Consider the following 16,365-nt stretch of genomic DNA (forward strand, 5'->3'; position numbering starts at 1 on the left):
TGTGCATGAGGCATCATAGTGAAGTACTGTCACCAATGTGTATATAAACAGATTTTTTAATTATAATAACAAACGTCAGTAGTGGTACAGGCAAAAAAGAGATAAAACGCAGCAGCCTTGTAAGTATATTACCTGTGGGGGCCTGGCACATGGGGGGGGGGGGGGGCTGTTTGAGAAATTGGATAACCCCTTTAAGGATATTCTTCATTCTCCAGCTCCAGTTCATCTTGTTTGTGATGGTAAACGGCTAAGCCTTTGTTTTATGGAATTGCTGGGTAGTGGCAGTATACAAGTAGCTGCATGTTCCTGGATCCAGCATTCCACTCTCAGGGTCTTTACACATCAGACACTCACTGTGAAGGGCTCAGTCTGGCTGTGTAGCAGCTGACTGACACTACTTACACCAGCTTGTAGTTTGTAGTCCATTGCTAAGGGGCTAGTGGAGCAGTTTTACATGACATGGCCTAAACTACATAGATCAGTGAAATACATTTATTGGACCTATAGTTGTACTTTTCTTACTGATATGATTTCTTATTACGGTACATTTAGGTATAAGACTGTCTCTGCCTACTGCACTACTATTTTTGTATCTCAAAGCTCTTTTGTAGGCTAGGAATGAGAGAACTGAATGGAACATGTATCTCACATAACCAATGCAGAGATTCCAGGCACAAGATAAAGAATCCAGTGTCTGAGCACCAGCTACATGCTAAAGAGCAATCTCCAGTGGTTGCCGTAAGGTAGTACATGTAACATCTGTACAGAACTCCACAAAAAACAAATACATGTTTTAGTACAGAGGCTGGATATGTAAGCTGCACATACAAAAAATTTCCATTTGATGGGCCATGTTCATTTCAAATATTATACAGTACGGAATTATTCTTAATAGAATATAGCACCGCTTACTTATTTACTTCTAGTTACTTTCTCTTTCCTTATCTTCTCCATTTGGACCAAACTGCCTTGACAACTTCTTTAAAGGGGTTCTGCACTTTGTTTAAACTGATGATCTAGCTTCTGGATAGATCAGCATCTGATCGGCGGGGGTCCGACACTCACATGAGCTGTTTGAGAAGGCAGCACCGCGGCTTTCTCACTGTTTACCGCTGGCCAAGTGACGTCACGACTTGTATCAACTGGCCTGGGTGGGGCTAAGCTCCATTCAAGGGAACGGAGCTTAGCCGCGCCCAGACCAGTGATACTAGTCGTGACGTTACTGGGCCAGCGGTAAACAGTGAGAAGGCTGAGGCGCTGCTGGTGCGCCGCTGCTTTTTCAAACAGCTGATCGGCAGGGGTTCCGGGTGTCGGACCCCCACCGATCAGATACACGGAGTGCTGTCCGCATCTTTTGCGGCCCCGTTGAAGTGAATGGGTCCGCATCCGAGCCGCAGTGTGCATGAGGCCTAATGCTGTAGTGTGTAGTGCTCCAGCCTGTATTAACGAGCCCCTCCCCCCATATAAAAATGCCCCCTGTAGTACTCCAGCATTAATTCCCCTCTTGTTGTGCCCCCTGTTGCATAATGCATCCTGCGCACTCGGCCTGTATTACCCCCTCCTCACACCTGCCTCCTGTTCCCCACCGCCATCTGTGATGTCTGCTACAGGCCTCTTCTGGACTGCAGCCTGAGTTTGACGGTTGTGATAAAATCACTGAGACCTTCTGCACCAGGTCATGACCATGTCACTGCACTGCCCGAGACCCACTGCAGGAGGTTGCTATGATGTGCACCTTTCTACTGGCTTATAGGCTTCAGGCCTAGTACCTGCGGCCTATGAAGCTGAACTGGACCAATGTAAACTGCCTTCCCCTCAGAGGCAGGTTGCAGGCAGCAGATTCTTTGAGACTGCTGTTTTAGTAAGTAGCTCTATCTGCATATTCTGTTTCGTCAGTGTTGGCTCCTTTCTGAAGTGACTAGCTGAAAGCTCAGAATCGCTTACTACTCCAAAATTTCAATCACTTTAACCACTTAAAAACATAAAACAGATATATCCACCATAGGTATGCGGGGAATGTATGAAGGGGGCTCATTAGCCGAGCCCTCTCCATATGCACTAGGTGCTAGCTGTGTACTACAGCTGACATCCGACCACAATGACAGAGATTGCTCAATATTTGCATATTCTGTTTTGTCAATTGCAGTTAGGCCTCATGCACATGACCGTTGTGTGTTTTGCAGTCTGCAAAACACAGATGGCGTCCGTGTGCTTTCCGCAATTTGCAAAACTGTGCGGACAGCCATTGATATAACTGCCTATTCTTCTCCGCAAAACGGACCAGAATAGGACAGGTTATTATTTTTTTTGCGGACCACGGAACGGAGCAACGGATGCGGACAGCACACTGAGTTCTATCCGCATGTTTTGCGGCCCCATTGAAGTGAATGGGTCCGCATCCAAACCACAAAAACTGCCGCTTGGATGCGGAACAAAACTGTCGTGTGCATGAAGCCTTAGTCTAGTTTCACACTATCGTTCAGACATCTGGCAGGGAACAGCCTGCTGGAGCTCTCTGGACGGTACCTGAATGCCCGCCGACCCCATGAACTATAATGGGGATAGGCAGAGATACAGCAAATATGTACCACTGCACGGTCTCTCCTATGTCCTTGGCGGCTGGTTAGTTAGTGAGCACGCGGGGGAGATAAAGAGCAGATGTACTGTCAGTGACCAGGACCGACATTCAGTATGATTTGGCAGATAGAAGTAATTTTATATCGGGACTGTTTTATGGATGTGTACAGTAAGGCCAGCAAAGCATCTAAGATGCCCTGATGCATGGGTGCAGGGTCTGCACTGAAAAGCCAGAGGTAACCATGCAAAATCTGCCTTCTATTGTTTTCAGTGGTTTCGGCTGTGCGGCTGTTGGTTTAAAGCCACGAGTTCACTAAGAAAGGACATGTTTTTAGTTTTTTGGCACAGTGTCCAGAAGGAGGCTGCTGAAATCCACTGCAGGCATCCTTTCACAGTTCAGCTCCATTCCATGACTGTCTAGGGCATTAACCCCTTAAGGACACGTGACTTACCGGTACGGCATGGTTCCCGAGTCCTTAAGGACGCATGACGTACCGGTATGTCATGTGGTGTTCCGATCACCGCCGCCCGACAGGCCTGTGATCGGAACAAGGTCCCTGCTCAAATCATTGAGCAGGCACCTCGGCAAAATGCACGCGGGGGGTGTCCCCGTGTCGGCGATCGCCGCAAACCGCAGGTCAATTCAGACCTGCGGATTGCGGCTTTTTTATAGTGCGGGCAGCAGCAGCAGTGCCCTCGGGTCCCTATGGGGCTGTGGGGGGGACCCAATGGCATGGAAGGCAGTGCGATGTCTTCCTGAGGCATCTGCACTACCTTCCGGTGAAGAGCCTGTGAGATCCAGCCCCCTGGATCTCACAGGCCCCGGAAGCTGTATGAGTAATACACACAGTATTACTCATACAGCCAACGCATTCCAATACAGAAATATTGGAATGCATTGTAAAGGAATATACCCCCAAAAGTGGGACAAAAAATAAAGTGAAAAAAAAAAAACCTCATTTTCCCCAAATAAAGTAAAAAATAGGGGGAAAAATAAAAGTATACATATCAGGTATAGCCGCGTCTGTATCGACCGGCTCTATAAACATATCACATGACCTAACCCCCTCAGATGAACACCATAAAAAATAAAAACTGTGCTAAATAAACCATTTTTTTGTCACCTTACATCACAAAAAGTACAACAGCAAGCGATCAAAAAGACATTTGCAAATGGTACCAATCTAACGGTCACCCCATCCCCCCAAAAATTTGCCCCTACCTGAGACAATCGCCCAAAAAATAAAAAAACTATGGCTCATGGCTCAGAATATGGAGACACTAAAACATCATTTTTTTTTTGTTTGAAAAAAAGCTTATTGTGTAAAACATACATAAATAAAAAAAGTTGACATATTTGGTATCGCCGCGTTCGTATCGACCAACACTATAAAAATATCACATGACCTAACCTCTCAGATGAACACCGTAAAAAATAAAAACTGTGCTAAATAAACCATTTTTTGTCACCTAACATCACAAAAAGTGTAATAGCAAGCGATCAAAAAGTCACACGCACCCCAAAATAGTGCCAATAAAGCCGTCATCTCATCCCACAAAAATTCATACCCTAAAGTATGGCTCTCAGACTATGGAAACACTAAAACATAATTTTTGGGCTTCAAAAATGAAATCATTGTGTAAAACTTACATAAATTAAAAAAAAGTATACATATTAGGTATCGCCGCATCCATGACAACCTGGTCAATAAAAATATCACATGATCTAACCTGTCAGATAAATGTTGTAAATGAAAAATGAAAACTGTGCTAAAACAGCTATTTCTTGTTATCTTGCCTCACAAAAAGTGTAATATAGAGCAACTAAAAATCAGATATACCCTTAACTAGTACCAACAATACTGCCACCCTATCCCATAGTTTCTAAAATGGGGCAACTTTTATGGAGTTTCTACTCTAGGGGTGCATCAGGGGGGCTTCAAAAGGGACATGGTGTCAAAAAAACCAGTCCAGCAAAATCTGCCTTCCAAAAACCGTATAGCATTCCTTTACTTATGAGCCCTGCCGTGTGCCCGTACAACGGTATACAACCACATATGGGGTGTTTCTGTAAACTACAGAATTGGGGCCATAAATATTGAGTTTGGTTTGGCTGTTAACCCTTGCTTTGTAACTGGAAAAAAATTATTAAAATGGAAAATCTGCCAAAAAAGTGAAATGTTATCTCTATTTTCCATTAATTCTTGTGGAACATCTAAAGGGTTAACAAAGTTTGTAAAATCAGTTTTAAATACCTTGAGGGGTGTAGTTTATAGAATGGGGTCATTTTTGCGTGGTTTCTATTATGTAAGCCTCGCTAAGTGACTTCAGACCTGTAGTGGTCCCTAAAAATTGGGTTTTTGAAAATTTCTTAAAGATTTCAAGATTTGTTTGTAAACTTCTAAGCCTTGTAACATCCCTAAAAAATAAAATATAATTCCCAAAATGATCCAAACATGAAGTAGACATATGGGGAATGTAAAGTAATAACTATTTTTAGAGGTATTACTATGTATTATATAAGTAGAGGAATTGAAACTTGGAAATTTGCAATGTCCTACAATTTTTTTTTGTAAATTTGGTATTTTATAAATAAAAATGATTTTTTATTTTACCAGTGTCATGAAGTACAATGTGTGACGAAAAAAACCACCTCAGAATGGCCTGATAAGTCAAAGCGGTTTAAAGTTATCAGCACTTAAAGTGACACTGGTCAGATTTGCAAAAAATGGCCTGGTCCTTTTAAAGGGGTTCTTCACTTTCATTTAACTGATGATCTATCCTCTGGATAGTAAAAGAGGGTTAAGCAGCACTCCAGGTCCCAATATAGGGACAGTTGCCAATAGAAACCTAGATAGGTTGGTGCTCGCGGATCAGGATCCTGGCTGAGGGTCCCATAAGTATACAAATAAAGAAGAAAATCCACAGCACTCCTCAGTTCTGGTGAATAAGCTGGTTACTTTATTGGTAACAGCAGCATAGGAATAGCAACGTTTCAACCATCTCTGGTCTTTATCAAGCTATATCCTCTGGATAGATCATCAGCTTCTGATCGGCGGGGGTCCGACACCCAGGACCCCCGCCGATCAGCTGTTTGAGAAGGCAGCGGCGCTCCAGCAGCGCCACGGCCTTCTCACTGTTTACCGCCGGCCCGCTCTGTTCAGTTGAATGGAGCTTAGCCGCGCCCACTCTAGTTGATACAAGTCGTGACGTCAGTGGGCGGGCGGCCCGGCGGTAAACAGTGAGAAGGCCGTGGCGCTGCTGGAGCGCCGCTGCCTTCTCAAACAGCTGATCGGCGGGGGTCCTGGGTGTCGGACCCCCGCCGATCAGAAGCTGATGATCTATCCAGAGGATAGATCATCAGTTAAATGAAAGTGAAGAACCCCTTTAAGGTGACTGATAATACTCCGTGCCTCTCTGTGATCTCTTTACTACGAAATCACAGTTTTCACTGATTTCGTAGTAAAGAGATCACAGAGAGGCACGGAGCATTAACAGTCATGTTACTGCTCCGTGCCTCTGCAGTCTGCATCGGGTCTTGGCACTCTTTCACGGAGCGGATGCCACGCACGGCATCCGCTCGTGTGAAACAGCCCTAAGGGGTTAAAGTTGCAAAAGCCATTAGAGTGCTTTCACATGTGGCAGATTTTGTTGCAGTAGAGTTCGGCAAGACCCATTTAAAAAATATATATATTTATGGGAACGTAACTGATTTTTATTTACAGAAAATTCAACAAAATCTGCCACTTGTGCCCCCAGTATTCTTTACTGTTCTTGGCGGACCTCAGGTACTGAGATTCTGTCTTGAGCAATATAGAATCAATATTCAGTAGCTGTAAGTATCTCTGCAGACCCCGTACAATATTATAAGGGTTTGTTCACTTTTTCCTGCACGGTTTTGTGTAGCAAATCTGCAGCGTCTACATCACCAGTAGGGATGAGCGAATCTACTTCGGATGAAGCATAGAAGTAGATTTGCATAAAACTTTGTTTTAAGACTGTACGGAGATGAAGCTCCGTACAGAATTAGAATGTATTGGCTCCGATGAGCCGAAGTTATTACTTCGAGAATTCTCACAAGAAATTGTGTAATAACTTTGGGAATTCATTTTTACTGTAAAAAAACTTGATACAGCAATCTGATTCTGTTCCAAGTGGTACCTTGGAACCAAACCAGAGTAAAAATTCCCGAGGTTATTACACAAAGTCTTGCGAGACTTTGTGAAGTAATAACTTCGGTTCATCCTGCTCTGTACAGTGTTTAGACAAAGTTTTATGCTAATCGACTTTCATCCCTAATCACCAATAAAGTGGATGAATTCCCAGAAATCCCTTTCACATGCTGCAAAAATATCCACAACATAAATTGACCTGCACTGCTGATTTCAGGCTAGGTCTACACGACTACCTTTGTCGCGCGACATTTTGTTGCACTAATGTCGCGTGACAATTTTTATAATGGCAGTCTATGGTGTCGCACTGCAACATGCTGCAACTGCGATGCAACAGTCGCAGAAAATCCATTTGAGATGAATTTTTCTGCAACTGTCGCGTCGCAGCATGTCACATGTTGCAGTGCGACACCATAGACTGCCATTATAAAAATTGTCACACGACATTGGTGCAACAAAATGTTGCAGTGTAGTTGTGCCCTGTCGCGCGACTTATTGTCGTCGTGTAGACCTAGCCTAGATCTGTGCACATATCCACCACAGATTTCATCCTTTGTAAAGAATAGTGTCATCTGCAGCAAATCAGAAATTGTGGCTAAAATACACCTTGAGTAGCCAAATCCTAAGGCTACTTTCACACTGCCGTTTTGGCTGTCCGTTTGTGAGATCAGTTTAGGGCTGTCACAAGCGGTCCAAAACGGATCAGTTTTGCCCTAATGCATTCTGAATGGAAAAGGATCCGCTCAGAATGCCTCAGTTTGCCTCCGTTACATCTCCATTCTGCTCTGGAGGCAGACACCAAAACGCTGCCTGCAGCGTTTTGGTGTCCATCTGACCAAACTGAACCAAACTGATCCGTTCTGACACACAATGTAAGTCAATGGGGATGGATCTGTTTTCTATGACACAATCTGGCACAATAGAAAATGGATCCGTCACCCCATTGACTTTCAATGGTGTTCATGATGGATCCATCTTGGCTATGTTAAAGATAATGCAAACGGATCCGTTCTGAATGGATGCAGACGTTTGTATTATCTGAACGGATCCGTCTGTGCAGATCCATGATGGATCTGCACCAAACGCAAGTGTGAAAGTAGCCTAAGCCTCCTATATTCTTCAGGATGGGAGCAGTAAAGATAATTTCGGTTTATAAGAACCTACACAGTGTGTTCCATGTCCGATTCGCAAGATTTCTGTCCTTTTGGGTGTTTAAAATGTTTAGATAAGGCCTTATGCACACGACCGTATGTATTTTGTGGTCCGCAAAAAACAGATCCGCAAAAAATACGCATGACATCCGTGTGCATTCTGTATTTTGTGGAACGGAACAGCTGGCCCTTCATAGAACAGAACTATCCTTGTCCATAATGCGGACAATAATAGGACATGTTCTATTTTTTTGGGCGGAACGGAAATGGAATGCACATGGAGTAACTTTGTATTTTTATTTTTTTTGCAGACCCATTGAAGTGAATGTTTCCGCATACGGTCTGCAAAAAAAACCTGAATGGACACAGAAAGACTATACGTTTATGTGCATGAGCCCTAAAGCCTCTTGCACACAATCGTATGGCTTTTTCAGTATTTTTCGGTCCGTAACGGATCCACAAAAAATACGTATGACGTCCGTGTGCATTCCGTTTTTTGCGGAACAGAACAGCTGGCCCCTGATAGAACAGTACTATCCTTGTCCGTTATGTGGACAATAATAAGACATGTTCTATCTTTGAACAGAAATACGGAAACGGAGGGCATTCATTTTTTTTGCGGATCCATTGAAATGAATGGTTTCGTATATGGAAAGCAAAAAACAGAACGCAAACGGAAAAAAAAAGAGGCATAAGGGCTTGAACAAGGATGCCGCTCGTGTGCCTTCCGCATTTTGCGGAACGGAACAAGAGGCCCATTATAGAGATGCTGTTCGCAAAACTGACAAGAATAGGACATGCCTCATAATTTTTGCTGAGCCATGGAACGGAGCAACAGATGCGGACTGCATCTTTTGTGGACCAATTGAAATGAATGGTTCCGTATAAGAAATTAAAATACGGCTCATGCGGAACACAAAAAAACTGTGTGAACTGTGTAAAAAAAGAAATGGAACGAACACAAACAAAATACGTTTGTTTGCATGTAGCCTGAGGCCTCTTGCACACAAATGTTTTTTTTACGTTCCGTTTTTTTTGCGTCAGAAAAAAAAAAAGCTGAAGGTACTCTGTATGCCTTTCGTTTCCGTTTTCCCATGTCCTTATTGTCCGCATAACTGACAAGGATAGTACTGTTCTATCAGGGGGCAGCTGTTCAGATAGGTTTAGGGTAATTTCACACTAGCTTTGAAATTTTCCGGTATTGAGTTCCGTACTAGGGGCTCAATACTGGAAAAAACGCTTCAGTTTGGTCTCCATTCACTGTCAATGTGGACAAAACTGAACAGAATGCTCCAAAATGCATTCTGTTCTGTTCTGATACCGGAGAGCAAACCGCAGCATGCTGCTTTTTCTTTCCGTCCCTGGGATGCAAGTCAATGGGGACGGATCAGTTTTCTCTTGACACAATAGAAAATGGATCCATCCTCCATTGACTTTCAATGTAGTTCAAAACGGATCTGTTTTGGCAATGTTAAAAAAAAAAAAACAGTTTAACATGATGCAAACTGATGCAGATGGTCGTATTATCAGTAACTGAAGCGTTTTTGCTGGACCCTGACGGATACAGCAATAACACTAGTGTGACAGTACCCTTAGGCTGGGTTCACACGGGTGTGTCTGGATTAGGTCCGCATGCGTCCCGGTGTATTGCGGCAAACCCGCGCGATTAGGTACGCAATTGCAGTCAGTTTTGACTGAGATTGCGTTCCGATGTTCAGTTTTTATCGCGCGGGTGCAATGTGTTTTGCACGCCCGTGATAAAAAAAACGACTGTGGTACACAGACCCGAACTTCTTCACAGAAGTTCAGGTTTGGGTTCGGTGTTGTGTAGATGTTATTATTATCCCTTATAACATAGTTATAAGGGAAAATAATAGCATTCTGAATGCAGAATGCTTAGAAGGTGATCAATTGAGGTTTAAAAATAAATAAAAATTAACTCACCTTCTCCTCTTGATCGCGTAGTTCCCAATCTCTTCTTTACTATTTTAATGATGAACTACCGGCTAAAGGACCTGTGGTGACGTCAGATCACATGCTCCAATCACATGGTCCATCACCATGGTGATGGACCATGTGATTGGAGCATGTGATCTGACGTCACCACAGGTCCTTTAGCCGGTAGTTATTCAGAATGCTATTATTTTCCCTTATAACCATGTTATAAGGGAAAATAATACAGTGAATAGACTGTCGCTTAGCACCCATGCGTGAAAATCGCACCGCATCCGCACTTGCTTGCGGATGCTTGCGATTTTCACTCAGCCCCATTCACTTCTATGGGGCCTGCGTTGCGTGATAAATGCACAATATAGATTTTCACACAACGCATAAGTGATGCATGAAAATCACAGCTCATGCGCACAGCCCCATAGAAATGAATGGGTCCAGATTCAGTGCGGGTGCAATGCGTTCACCTCCCACATTGCACCCGCACGGAAATCTCGCCCGTGTGAACTCGGCCTTACTCCTGTATTGTGGGCTCATCACCTGAACCATATTTTGGTTCTGAAAAGGCCTCATGCACACAAACTTATTTTGTCTCTGAGTCCGTTCCTTTTTTTTTTTTTTTTCTTCTGATAGGGTGCGGACCTATTCATTTCAATGGGGCAGCAAAAAATGCGGTCAGCACTTTCCCCATCAGTATGTCCGTTCCATAGCCCCGCAAAAAAAAAAAAAATAGAACATGTCCTTTTCTTGTCCATTTTAGGCATTATTACAATGGATCCGCAAAAAAAATAAAAAAAAAAATGGATGGCATACAGATGTCAGTTTTTTTTTCTTTTTTTGCGGGACCGCAAAACACATACGGTCGTGTGCATGTAGCCTAAAACGCAGGAGGTTCGGGTGTTGCTTTCATTACATGGGCATAAAAAGGCCCTGTTACATTTGCCTAAAAGGATTCAGAATACTGTTAACCCTTTTGGATACCAGAGGTTTTTTCGTTTTTGTGTTTTCATTTTTCTTCCCTATTTTTCTTGAGCCATAACTTTTTTATTTTTCCGGTCACACAGCTGTATGAGGGCTTATTTTTTACGGGACAAGTTGTACCTTCTAATTATGGCATAAAATGTTGTTGGAAGCGGTAAAAAAAAAAATCCAAATGGGGTGAAATTGGAAAACAAAAGCCATCCCTTCACCGTTTTACGGGTTTTGTTCCCACAGCGTTTTGTTTATGGCAAAACTGACCCATGTCCAATGCTCTGGGTCAGTACGATTACAACTTTAAGAAAAAATGTTTTATATCACCATATTCCGACCCCTCCCCCCCCCCCCCATACATTTTTTATACTTATGTCTACCGAGCTGTTTAGGGCTCATTTTTTGCGGAACAATCTGTACTTTTAATTGATACCATTTTGGAGTATGCATGACTTTTTGATCACATTTTTTTGGGTAAGAGAAGCAATGAAAAAATGGCAATTTGGCCATTTGCCGTATTGGAATAAAAAAAGATTATTTTAATAGTATGGGCATTTTCGGTCGCGGTCATACCCATGAAGTTTATATTTATAGTTATTTTTTTTTTTTTTTTTATTATATGGAAAGGGGGGTGATTTTAAACTTTCATATATTTTTTTTATATATATTTTTTACAATTAAAAAAAATAATTTTTTTGTGATCATTATGTGCCTCATATATGAGCTTATTACATTTTTATTTTAAATTTGGGTTTTTCCGGAATTTATTACTAGCTAATTTAGCAGACTTTTGCTCATTTCTTATCCTGGCCTGCCATCTGGTGGCCAAAATAAGAATTGCAGTTTGAAAACTGCTAGCTTTCTCAGTAAAGCTACCAGTATTCAGCACAACTATCTATGCCCGGATTGGACACACGGGGCATAGGTAGGAAGTCCGGAAGCACGAGCTTGATCTCTCTTGATCATGGCATCTAAAGCATTTAACCACTTCAGCCCCGCTAGCTGAAACCCCCTTCATGACCAGAGCACTTTTTACACTTCGGCACTACACTCCTTTCACCGTTTATCGCTCTGTCATGCAACTTACCACCCAAATTAATTTTACCTCCTTTTCTTCTCACTAATAGAGCTTTCATTTGGTGGTATTTTATTGCTGCTGACATTTTTACTTTTTTTGTTATTAATCAAAATGTAACGATTTTTTTGCAAAAAAATGACATTTTTCACTTTCAGTTGTAAAATTTTGCAAAAAAAAAAACGACATCCATATATAAATTTTTCACCAAATTTATTGTTCTACATGTCTTTGATAAAAAAAAAGTGTTTGGGCAAAAAAAAAATTAAAAAAATAGTTTGGGTAAAAGTTATAGCGTTTACACACTGTGGTACAAAAATGTGAATTTCCGCTTTTTGAAGCAGCTCTGACTTTCTGAGCACCTGTCATGATTCCTGAGGTTCTACAATGCCCAGACAGTAGAAAAACCCTACAAATGACCCCATTTCGGAAAGTAGACACCCTAAGGTATTCGCTGATGGGCATAGTGAGTTCATAGAACTTTTTATTTTTAGTCACAATTTAGCGGAAAATGATGATGATTTTTTCTTTTATTTTTTTTCTTACAAAGTCTCATATTCCACTAACTTGCGACAAAAAATAAAAAATTCTAGGAACTCACCATGCCCCTCACAGAATACCTTGGGGTGTCTTCTTTCCAAAATGGGGTCACTTGTGGGGTAGTTATACTGCCCTGGCAATTTAGGGGCCCAAATGTGTGAGAAGAACTTTGCAATCAAAATGTGTAAAAAAATGACCGGTGAAATCCGAAAGGTGCACTTTGGAATATGTGCCCCTTTGCCCACCTTGGCAGCAAAAAAGTGTCACACATCTGGTATCGCCGTACTCAGGAGAAGTTGGGGAATGTGTTTTGGGGTGTCATTTTACATATACCCATGCTGGGTGAGAGAAATATCCTGGCAAAAGACAACTTTTCCCATTTTTTTATACAAAGTTGGCATTTGATCAAGATGTTTATCTCACCCAGCATGGGTATATGTAAAATGACACCCCAAAACACATTCCCCAACTTCTCCTGAGTACGGCGATACCAGATGTGTGACACTTTTTTTGCAGCCTAGCGCAAAGGTGCCCAAATTCCTTTTAGGAGGGCCTTTTTTGACATTTGGATCCCAGACTTCTTCTCACGCTTTAGGGCTCCTAAAAAGCCAGGGCAGTATAAATACCCCACATGTGACCCCACTTTGGAAAGAAGACACCCCAAGGTATCCAATGAGGAGCCTGGCAAGTTCATAGAATTTTTTTTTTTTCCGCATAAGTTAGCGGAAATTGATTTTTATTTTATTTGTTTTTTTCTCACAAAGTCTCACTTTCCGCTAACTCAGGACAAAAATTTAAATCTTTCATGGACTCAATATGCCCCTCAGCAAATACCTTGGGGTGTCTTCTTTCCAAAATGGGGTCAGTTGTGGGGTGTTTGTACTGCCCTGGCATTTGAGGGTCTCCGCAATCATTACATGTATGGCCAGCATTAGGAGTTTCTGCTATTCTCCTTATATTGTGCATACAGGTAATGAGATTTTTTTTTCCGTTCAGCCTCTGGGCTGAAAGAAAAAAATGAACGGCACAGATTTCTTCATTCGCATCGATCAATGTGGATGAAAAAATCTCTGCCAAAAAAAAAAAAATGGAGGGTAAAGGCGTCTGCCAGGACATAGGAGCTCCGCCCTACATCCATACCCACTTAGCTCGTATGCCCTGGCAAACCAGATTTCTCCATTCACATCAATCGATGTGGATGAATAAATCATTGCCGGGATTTTTTATTTTTTATATATATATATATATATATATATATAGTAGACGAAAAAACGAGGCAGCACTTCCAGCTTCTAGTGTACGGGTGAAGACCCCAAACTTTAATCCAAGCGACGTTTCGGCCTACTCAATGAGGCCTTTATCAAGCTACATAACAGTGCAAATAACTGGGTATATATACCCACACTACATAGACAAGTGAGTGACAATCAGTGATTACACCTGTTACCAATTAGGTCACATGACCTGGGAATGCATAGTCACATGGTGTTCAGATATAATAAACATAATACTTTTTCACATTTATGTGCATCAAAGGTGTACATCTTATTCATAAAAAGATAAGTGATGTGCACAGCAGTTATAGTACATATACAATACATAATGTATAGAGGATCCAAGCCCCTTTTTATACAGTGACCATCATACAGTGCAGTACACACAGAGTTAAAATCATATGCTGCAGTTGCAGCTGAACCGTATTAAAAATTGGAGGGAGCTCACCATCTACGCACATTATGCTTGTCAACATCGCCATGCCTTCAGCGTTAGCGTCCCCCAGTCGGCAGTGCGCATGCGCCGGACCCGACAGCTCTGGCCGCGCCCCCGACAGCGCCACGCCCCCACGTCACGCTCCAATGGACCGCAGCGTCATCCACCGGAACGCACGCAGGAGCCGCAGCTGCTGGGGGAGGGAGGCCAGACCATGTGGTTCAGCGCACGTCACGTCGCAGGCGGGACCCCGCCGTCACCATGGCGACGTAAACAAGCCTAGACAAGCGGACGAGCCCAGCGCGGCCAGGGCAAATACATGCGCACAAATCCAGACTAACAGTATGGTTGGAAATGGCTAAGGGGGAGGAAAATCAAGCCCAGCCATTAGCTCAGGCGATTATGTCGTCTCCCTTTGCCATCACCAATAACTTCATGTAATGTGGCTGTCATGGGACACACTCATCCCATCAGCATACACAAATTCAAGATAGCGTGTATGTCAAGTCACTGACCCTCAAATGTGTGGTCAGAGACGCGCATACATCAGCAATCTATAAGTACAATATAAAACAATGTTGGACATATAGTGCAATCATGTACTGATCCCAGGCCGTCTGACGTCGTCCCATATGCGTCCACATGTAATTTCAGAATCAGATCCTTATCCAAGGACTAGGGTGGCTCCATCCAATACCAAGATAAAAGTTCATCAAGTTAATCAAAACATCCTGGAATAGAAAAAATACAGTGTCAGTATATCATATTAGTATGTTCAAAAAGGCGTGCACTGTTATGTTTCTCCTACACCAGACTCAACGAACAAGAAACCCCCACGTTGATGAGCTACACACATATTTCCTTTATCCATATAGTTCCCATCTACACTCCGCATTGAGGCCATCTGGCTTCAGTGTGTGTAGTCTGTGTATCCACAGGATCTCACGTTGTTTCAACAATTTCTCCCTATTGCCTCCCCTTTTAAGTGGGGGGATGTGGTCTATGACCCTGAATTTAAGATCCTTTTCTTTGTGTCCTGCTTCAACAAAGTGTTTGGGCACCGGGAGGTCTCTCCTCTTCTGTCGGATCGAATACCTGTGATAGTTCATTCTGGTCTTGACCTCGCAAATTGTCTCCCCCACATAAAGTAGATTGCAGGGGCAAGACAGGAGGTATACCACGAATGAACTATCACAGGTCAGAAAATGTCTGATTTCAAACCGGGTGTTCAGTACCGGATGTGCGAATTTATCCCCTTTCAACATATAGTTGCAGTTAACACAGTTTAGACATGGGTAGCACCCATTTTTCTTGCGGCCTATGTAGGTTTGAACTGGGGCCTTACCCCCGGTAACATCAGCCCTCACCAATTTGTCCCTCAGACTGTCCGCTCTCCTGTACGACATCAAGGGGGGCACAGCAAACTCCTTCACCTTTTTGAAGCTATTGTTCAATATCGGCCAATGTTTCTTAATGGCTCCCGCTATCTGGTAGCTGCCCTCATTATATGTGGAAATGAAAGGCACCCTACTATGTTTGGTAACCTCACTAGTCCTCCTAGTTCCGATCCCATCCAACTGTCTGCATACCAAACTCCTCGGATATCCTCTCTGGGTAAATTTGTCTGCCATCTGCAACAACCTTGTCTTACACAATACTGGGTCTTTCACTATGCGTTGCACACGGAGAAACTGACTCCGTGGCAAAGTCTTAACCATAGATCTCGGATGGCAGCTCTCAAACCTCAATAGCTTGTTACAGTCAGTTGGCTTTGTGTATAGGTCAGTGACCAGTGAGGTACCCTGTTTTCTTACCATGGTATCCAAAAATTGGACCTGCTCGGTGGAGTATACAAGCGTGAACTGGATCTCAGGATCCATATTGTTCAGAAACGTGTGGAACTCTGCCAACTCATCCTCAGTGCCCTCCCAGATGACAAAAACATCATCTATGTATCTCCACCACCCCCGCACTCGGCTGTAGTGGTGGGATACATAGACGTGTTCAGCCTCTAGGGCAGACATGAACATGTTGGCATAAGTAGGCGCCATATTTGAACCCATTGCGGTTCCCCGCTGTTGTAGGTAATACCCATCCTGAAATGCAAAATAGTTGTATCTTAAGACTACACCGAGCAGGTCCAATATGAACTCCCTACATTCATCAGTGTATGGGGATTGAGCCAGAAACCTTCTGACTGCCTCCACACCTCTATCAT

General features: G+C 42.9%; 1 protein-coding gene across 3 annotated transcripts in view; it reads left to right on the forward strand.

Moving 5' to 3' along the window:
- The window catches only part of MUS81 (MUS81 structure-specific endonuclease subunit), a 391,902-nt gene that overhangs the window by 123,137 nt on the left and 252,400 nt on the right, over positions 1-16,365 (forward strand). The gene's annotated exons all lie outside the window — the stretch shown is intronic.

This window comes from Bufo gargarizans, chromosome 10, assembly GCF_014858855.1.
Source record: "Bufo gargarizans isolate SCDJY-AF-19 chromosome 10, ASM1485885v1, whole genome shotgun sequence".
Classification (NCBI taxonomy): Eukaryota; Metazoa; Chordata; class Amphibia; order Anura; family Bufonidae; genus Bufo; species Bufo gargarizans.